The sequence below is a fragment of the Ochotona princeps genome, chromosome Y, assembly GCF_030435755.1.
Source record: "Ochotona princeps isolate mOchPri1 chromosome Y, mOchPri1.hap1, whole genome shotgun sequence".
In the NCBI taxonomy this organism is placed as follows: Eukaryota; Metazoa; Chordata; class Mammalia; order Lagomorpha; family Ochotonidae; genus Ochotona; species Ochotona princeps.
In genome coordinates this window covers 252048-260757 of record NC_080866.1, presented here as the reverse complement: position 1 = coordinate 260757, position 8710 = coordinate 252048, and positions in this window count along the sequence as shown.

Below are 8710 nucleotides of genomic sequence, written 5' to 3'. Positions count from 1 at the left end.
GGGGTTGGTTGGTCTGAGTTAGGTTGTAACACCCTTTGATGTGTACTAGAGCAAAATGAGATGTGGGATAGACTGGAGCATTCTGCTACACACACCATCAAGTGCAGGAACCAGGTCTGGGGATGCGCCTCATGAGTGTTATTGGGAGTTGCTCTATGTTGCAGCTTCCACAGTGCATTTAAGGGCCAAATGTGTGGTGGGCAGGGTTAGGATGCACTGCAGCATCCATTGATTTGCATATGAAATGGGGCTAGAGAAAGAACTGATCCAAAAACTGAAACCACCAGTGTGTAATGTAGGTTGATATGGATGATGGACTGAGCCAAGACTCTGTACTGGATGAAACACACATGAATCACGTCTGGGGCATATCAGATAAAAGTCTTTGGGTAACCCCTAAATGGACTTCTGGACTCAGAACTCCAAACATGGGGGAAATTTCAGAATCTGTGTGACTGTGGAGTTCATACATCAGAACTTGGCTTCCTTGGTTGTTGAAGATAGTGCAGTGGATGGCATGCTCAAAGACATACTGAAGATACAGCAGTTCATTGGGGTCTGTGGGTGAAATCATACCATAGTAGAGGATGGAGGACAGAACAATTTGAAAGTTGTCTTAGTCAAGCTTTGACAGCAAGTGTTTGGACAAATGGAGACACTAAGGTGTACTGTATCAGCCAATGGACCTTGGAAGAATTTCCTCATCCTTGGAGCAGTGAAATCAACATCTCATAACTATTGAAATAGCTAAAGCAGTACGCTCACAGCATGCCTCACATCAGGGATCCTGGAATGACATCAAGTGACTGTCCCCCATCTCTACTGATGTGCCCTGAGATAGAAAGGACCCTTACCGCCTGCCATAGTGGCAGGAGGAAAAGAAAAAGAGAGACCCTAGCCCTCTGCCACACTGGCAGGAGGAAAAGTAAAAAGACCCATATTAACGGTGGAGAACACATCTTTAAACGGTTCCCCTGAAAGATGTTTCTCCATAAACAAAATTCCTGGTTTCCATGGGGTACCTGGCCTTGGGACAAAAGGCCAGAAAGGTGTCACTGGCCAACTTCCTTGGTCCCTTTTTGACGATAAAGAGGCCAGTCTGAAGCCCTTCCCTTTGACAATGGCTGGAGACAGAATTGGGTGGAGGCTTCAGGTGGGGAATAGATATGTTAATGTCACCCTTGTCTCTCAGGGAAGTATGTTCCTGATAAGATATGCACTTGTCTTGGGAGAGACGTGCTCTGGTGAATCCAAGACGTGGTGGGGAAAATACCCCTTTATATTTGAGAAAAAAAATGACTTGGGGACCCAGCATACCCTAACTGCCTACCACCCAGTCTAACTCCTCTCTCACCACCATCCCAGCAGTTGCCAGCTGATGCTGTGGCAAAACCCAACCAGCCTGCTGTTACTCTAACCTAAGCATACACCAGTGGGAATAGTCACTTAGCACAGCCTGGCTCTGCCCCTAACCTAGCTGAAATATAAGCCAACATATTGTAGCCCTGCTAAGCCTGATCTCCTCCCAGCCCCAGTTCTCATACTAAGCAGTGAAGAACCTAGGCGTTTTCTGCCTTTTGTGATTTCTGCCTTAATTTCTTGGCTGGGGGCTGTGTGAACTCCAGGCCGAAAGTCTACCTGACACCCAGCAGGACACCTGGGTCACATATGTTATTTAAAACAGCTTGAGTTATAGTTCATATGATATTATATTATTATGCACAGCTAATTCCTGCAACCTGGTTCTTTACCATGAGGTGAAAACACCAGATGCAACCAGGTGTCTTAGGAGGTTTATTACAGCGGGGCAGGAACAGGGTGGAGGTGCTGGAGAGAAAAAAGGGGGAAGGGGAAGGGAGGCTGGAAGGAGAAGAGAGAGAAGAGAGAGTCGCACCTGGGGGCCTTTTAGTCTGCAAGATTGAGGAGGTGGGGATTGGGAGGGATTGAGGGCACTTCCAACCCGTATCTGTGCCTGTTGCATGACCAGACACATGACTATTGCAAGGCAGACTCCCCCTACGGAGACTTTTATGGAGGATGTCCCTATTGGTCATGTATAATTCAATATCCCCATGAGACCGATACTATTTTTAGATATAACTCCACAGGTGCATTGCATACATAAAAATAAGAGACCCACGGAACAACAGATGGATCACCCCTCAAACGGGCGGTCTTTACCCTCATAGCTATGTCACTTCTTCTGTGGAATTTTACATACATATATACATACATAATATATATATATATCTATCTATATCTATATCTATATCTATATCTATATCTATATCTATATCTATATCTATATATATATATATAGAGAGAGAGAGAGAGAGAGAGAGAGAGCTAGACCCCAATCCAGATAAAGAATGTGGCACACATTCTTAATTCTGAGACTTCCCTTTCCCATTCGCTTGAGTCAGATACCCATTCCAGCCTCCCTTCCCCTCCACCCTGTTCCTGTCCCACTGGAATAAACCTCCTATGATACCTCATTGCGTTGGGTGTTTTCAGCTCACAGTAAAGAACCAGGTTGCGGGAATTAGCTGCATGTAATAATATCATAATATCATTAGAAGTAGAACTCAGCATTATAAAATAACTAACAGGCGCCCCAACCTCCTGGTTTAAAATCTTAACTAAGACTTTAGACATGCTCAACTCCACTTTTCTTCTGCCCAACCTCACTGAGTGCTTCTTTTGTGCCTTACTGAAGTGACCCATTCTGGCATTGCTCCCTTAGGCACTGTTTTCCTGTGGGACCCACTAGCCCATAACTTGACTTGCTATAACACATCCAGGACTTACCATAAACCCCTCCCCTTCTCTACCACAGTTCAGATAACCAAGCCTACTTACCCCCCTAAAGGCTCATTCATATGGTGTAACGGCTCTGTACTTAACACAATCAATTCCGCCTCCCCTGGCTCCTGCCTCCCAGTAGTAATCATGCCCCAGCTGTCTTTAGTTAGCGAGGGAGAACTCCCATGGATGCTTTCTTTCTTTTTTTTTTTTTTTTTTTAATTTTTTTTTCTTTTTATTGTATTGTTGTTGACAATCTTTACATAGTTAATTACAGTTAAAGGAAAAAGAAGGAAAAAAAAAGGTTTAGGGGGATAGGAAAGTGGGTAATGCTATTATGTCCATATTGTTTCCATCACGTATCTGAGGTAAAGGGGGATATTGAGGGAGAAGCCCCACCCGGTTTCCCGCCCACCCTAAGTCCCGGATGTGGGGCATGCTCTGAGATATGTGCTCGAGTGGTGTTAATAGTTCTCCAGTTATGAATTGCTGCCCATTTCGCTCGATGAGGTCGTCCACTGATTGATATGGTCCATCATAAAGTCTCCGTTTGCCCCATAATTTGCTGCCAACATATAGCTGAGATGAATGATTGTCCTGTTCTGTCTTCTGTCTTTTCTTGGTTAGAGTTCTGAGTCCAGCAGTTTGATTGGGGAGATCTCCAAAGATACTTTGAGGTATTCCCAGACTAGATTCTTATATGTTCTAGCAAGCACAGGGCCCGGCACAGTCCATCACCCCAATCAGCTGGTGGTTGCAATTGCTGGGTTGGTTCTGTTTTCAGTCCCGAGTTGCACTGGAACCAATGGGTGTTGCAGTCCAGTCTGGTTCGGCCCTTACATCAACCAGTGGGAGCTGCAGCCTAGTAGGGGCGACCCACAATAACCCCCACCAGGCCCGCCCCCTGCCCTGGTTTGCCAGTATGTATAGCAGAAGACCAGTCTGTCCCCCATCCCATTTGGCTCTGGTACGTGTCAATGGGTATTAAAGCTTAGTTCTATCTAACCAACTCAACCATCCAGCCCTCACAGATGTTGTTGAGTGCCTCTCTATCTAGCCATCCCAGCCCCCGTCCTAGTTTTCATGCCCTCCCACGGGAATAGTGACCCAAGAAGGGGGAACCCACTTTTCCCTCCCAGGTCTCTCTGTCCCGGTTTATGCACTCTTTAGGTGGTCCTGAGATTTGACTCGACAGAATTAGTCCCCAGTGCCAGCTTCTGCCAGCTGATGCTGCGGCCCTGATCTAGTCCACATGCAGCGCACAGGTGTTATAGCCTTGCTTGGTCGGGTCTGTCTCTATCCCAGCCAAAACTCTCCAGTGGGAGTAGCTGACTGGTAAGGGGACCAGCCCCTTAATCCCCCCGCCAGCTCTGCCCCTTCCTTCCTGGATCTCACGTGTGCTGGTTGGGTGCTGCATTCACATCCAGTACAGGCAGCCACGCCCTGGCATTCCATAATGTGTACTGGTTGTGTCGCATCCAAACCCAGACCATCCCACACTCTGTTCTGGCGATCGGATTTGCCAGTGGTTGACATGAATTGATTCAGCCTGGTCTGCTCCTGACCCGTGCCAAATATGTGCCCGTGGGAAACTTTCCATGGCCTATTCTGGGCTGTTTCCTATCATGCTTCTTGCGCTTACCTGCAGGGACTGTGTCCTGCCAGAGGAGTTGCCCAGGCTCCTCCATCAGAACCCCTCCCATTGCCAGATTTTGCGCTTGCCAGGGGGTTCTTGAGCCAACCCTACTCAGTTCACCTCCTGTCCTAGCAGGAACAGTGGTTTTTCCTGGCTGGCTTTCACCCCATTCTGGCTCTTGATGTTGGATGTTTCAGCCCAGCCATGGCTCGTCCATACCCACAAACAGCTCACACATGGCTCAGAAGAGGAGTGAGACCCAGCCTAGTCAGTCCCACATCTACCCTGGTTCTCCATAACACCAGATGGTGTTGGGATCTGAACCGGCCTGGTGCATCCAATCCCAGCCCACACTAGTGCCTAGGGTGACTACAACTGTTTCCTAGATAGAACGCAGCCCCCATTCCAGCACATACACTCCTTGGTGGGAGCCTCATCCCAGTTGTGGTGTCCCCTTACCTCCCAGATTGGGCCTGTTCCTAGCCGTAAATCACGCACCTTCCCCTTGGTTGCTCTGAGGACCATTAGGTGCAAGCCTCAAGTTCATTTGGGATTCCCTCATTGCCAGCATTCTGTTTCCTCCATTTTGATTGAAGGGATCCCCAAAGAGACTTTGAGGTGTTCAGAGATCAGGTTACTAGCAAGCACAGTGCTTCATGCCCCAAGCACTATGGGTTCAGGAGGGAGCCTCCCAGGCAGCAGGTCAATGAACCAAAAGTCAAAAATTCTCTGGCCGGGCGGCCAGCAGGCGGAGCCTGGCGCGAAATGGCGCGCTGGCCGCCCTGGAGCAGCTCCCCACGTGTACGTGGTAGCTACTGTGTGTTCCCAGGCTTGAGGCGAGGCCATCCCAAGGCCCCCCGGCAGGCAGCAAGGTAGCTGCCTGCCGGAAGTTCAAGTCCTTGGGCCCCAGTCCCACCCTTCCTGGCTCCTCCCCCCAGCTCAAGCCACATGGCGAGCAGTAGGGGAGGCCCAGACCCGCTACACAGACCCCCGGGACTCACCCAGAAAAGGGGTAGCCATCGAGGTTCCGGCAAATCTGGGAGCAGCTCCCCACGTGTACGTGGTAGCTACTGTGTGTTCCCAGGCTTGAGGCGAGGCCATCCCAAGGCCCCCCGGCAGGCAGCAAGGTAGCTGCCTGCCGGAAGTTCAAGTCCTTGGGCCCCAGTCCCACCCTTCCTGGCTCCTCCCCCCAGCTCAAGCCACATGGCGAGCAGTAGGGGAGGCCCAGACCCGCTACACAGACCCCCGGGACTCACCCAGAAAAGGGGTAGCCATCGAGGTTCCGGCAAATCTGGGAGCAGCTCCCCACGTGTACGTGGTAGCTACTGTGTGTTCCCAGGCTTGAGGCGAGGCCATCCCAAGGCCCCCCGGCAGGCAGCAAGGTAGCTGCCTGCCGGAAGTTCAAGTCCTTGGGCCCCAGTCCCACCCTTCCTGGCTCCTCCCCCCAGCTCAAGCCACATGGCGAGCAGTAGGGGAGGCCCAGACCCGCTACACAGACCCCCGGGACTCACCCAGAAAAGGGGTAGCCATCGAGGTTCCGGCAAATCTGGGAGCAGCTCCCCACGTGTACGTGGTAGCTACTGTGTGTTCCCAGGCTTGAGGCGAGGCCATCCCAAGGCCCCCGGCAGGCAGCAAGGTAGCTGCCTGCCGGAAGTTCCCATGGATGCTTTCTTCATTGGAGTGCCGAAGGCATGTGGTTCTTCTCCCAGTACTTGTGGGGGCGTCCATAGTTGCTTCCTTGTCTTCTCTTGGATTAGCAGCAGGGAGCCTGGGATACTCCATCACCTCAATTCGGCAGCTGTCAGAGGAGCTCAAATCGGTCCTAGATAACACTGCTCTCTCCCTAGCCTCTCTCCAGCGCCAACTTACCTCCTTGGCTCAGGTAATTTTCCAGAACAGAAGGGCCCTGGACCTTCTTACAGCAAAAAAGGCAGATACCTGCATGTTCCTCCACGAGGAATGTTGCTTTTACATGAACGAATCGTGGGTAGTTGCGAAAAATGCTAAACACCTGTTAGACATCAAAGATCGTTTTGACAGAAACTAATAGCAATCCCTGATATTCTTGGGCTCAGTTTCCTCTGATGTCTATGCTTGCCCCTCTTCTCACCCCTCTGATATTACTTGTTGTAGGTCTCGCCAAGGCCCCTTGCTTCTTCAATTTTCATCAAAAATTTATTCTCTCTCAAATGAAAAAAATCGTTAACAACACAGCTAACCAGTTTCTTTTGCAGGGTTATGAGCATCTCCCAGTCTCCCAAAGACATCTATTTTTATTGAAAGTCAGATGTACAGAGAGGAGCAGAGACAGAAAGGACGATCTTCAGTTCAATAATTCACTCCCCAGGTGACTGCAAGTGCCGGTGCTGCGCTGATCCTAAGCCAGGAGCCAGGAACCTCTTCCAGGTCTCCCACACGGGTGCAGGGTCCCAAGGCTTTGGGCCGCCCTCGACTGCCTTCCCAGGCCACAAGCAGGGAGCTGGATGGGAAGTGGGGCTGCCGGGATTAGAACCGGCGCCCATATGGGATCCTGGTATATGCAAGGTAAGGACTTTAACCACTACGCTATCGCGCCAGGCCCTAGTGCAATTTACTTCTAATTAGTTTTGACAAAATTTTATTTCAGATGGTGAAGCTAGAACCCATGGACTATAAAAATGACATACTTTGCAGCTAAAAATCTGAATTCTTTTTTTTTTTTTTTAAATCTGAATTCTTGAAGTTGGAATCCATGTTGGTGGATAGATTAACCCTGGCAACACTGCGAAAACTTGATTGATATACTAATTGTCAATTATTTCTTTTCAGCTCCAGTGAATCTGTAACTATTCTAGACTCATCTGCAGGTTTGTAATATGCTATAGAATATTAATACATTCCAAGCAAAAGCAGTTTTCCCTATAAAAATTCATACATAAATTTTTTGAATTTAAAAATTCATAATCTCTGATAAAAACATATGCATAAGCTATTTTCTTCTGGCAATATTAGTGGAATGTTTAATTTCAAGCATAATCAATACTTAATTTCCATATTTCCATCTCATCTCTGGCATCAATTGCTTATAATTTTAGCTAACATAAATTTTCTTGTCTCTTTCTATTGCGCAAAAGTTGCTATCCTGCTTTGTACTGCTTCAAATAATTTTTACCAAATAAATACTCATTATATAAAATATTTTAAAATTGAACTTAACAATGTAGTAATTTACTAATTTTGTATGATACTCCCAATACTTTCCAGATTCATGCAATAGTTATTCTTCTATTATTACCATTTCCTGGTCTAAAACAATATTACAAGATACAATTAACTGATGTAAAGCAAATAGTAGAAATCACAAACTATATAACATATGCCTATAAGGATTCTGTTTTTTAATTTTCTTTTTTCCATTTTTAAATTATATTTTTGATAATCTTTACATAGTTAATTAGGATAAAAAGGTTCAAAGGCTACAGGAAAGTTGTTGAGACTATTATTTCCACATTGTTTCCTTCATGTATTATATGAGATAAAGAGGGATTTAAAGGGAGAGGCCCTATATGCCTATAAGAATTCGTAAAAAAAAAAAAGTAGATACCAAAGTAAAACACACTATTTAACGGTCTGGCATAATGATGCTGACTTTCCAACTGGGTGCCAGTCAGTGTCCCGGCAGCTCCACTTCCCATCCAGCTCCCTGCTTGTGGCCTGGGAAAGCAGTCGAGGACGGCCCAAGGCCTTGGGACACTGCACCCGCGTGGGAGACCCGGAAGAGGCTCCTGGTTCCCGAGTTTGGATCAGTGCAGCACGGGCCGTTGCGCTCACTTGGGGAGTGAATCATCGGCCGGAAGATCTTCCTCTCTGTCTCTCCTCCTCTGTGTATATCTGACTTTATAATAAAATAAATAAATATATATATAAAAAAATTTAAAAATATTTGTTACTTTTTAAATAGCATGTTTTTGGATTATTTTTAAACATTTATTTTTATTAGAAAGGCAGATTTTTAGAGAGAAGCAGACAGAAATATCTTCCATCACATTCACTCCCCAGATGCCCACCAAGGGCAGAGCTAACTTAATCTGAAGCCAGGAACCTCTTCCAGGTCTCCCACGCGGGTGCAGGGTCCCAAGGCCTTGGGCCGTCCTCCACTGCTTTCCCAGGCCACAAGCAGGGAGCTGGATGGGAAGTGGAGCTGCCGGGAATAGAACCAGTGTCCACATGGTGTCCTAGTATGTTCAAGGCGAGGACTTTAGCCACTAGGCCACGCCGCCGGGCCCAAGTAAC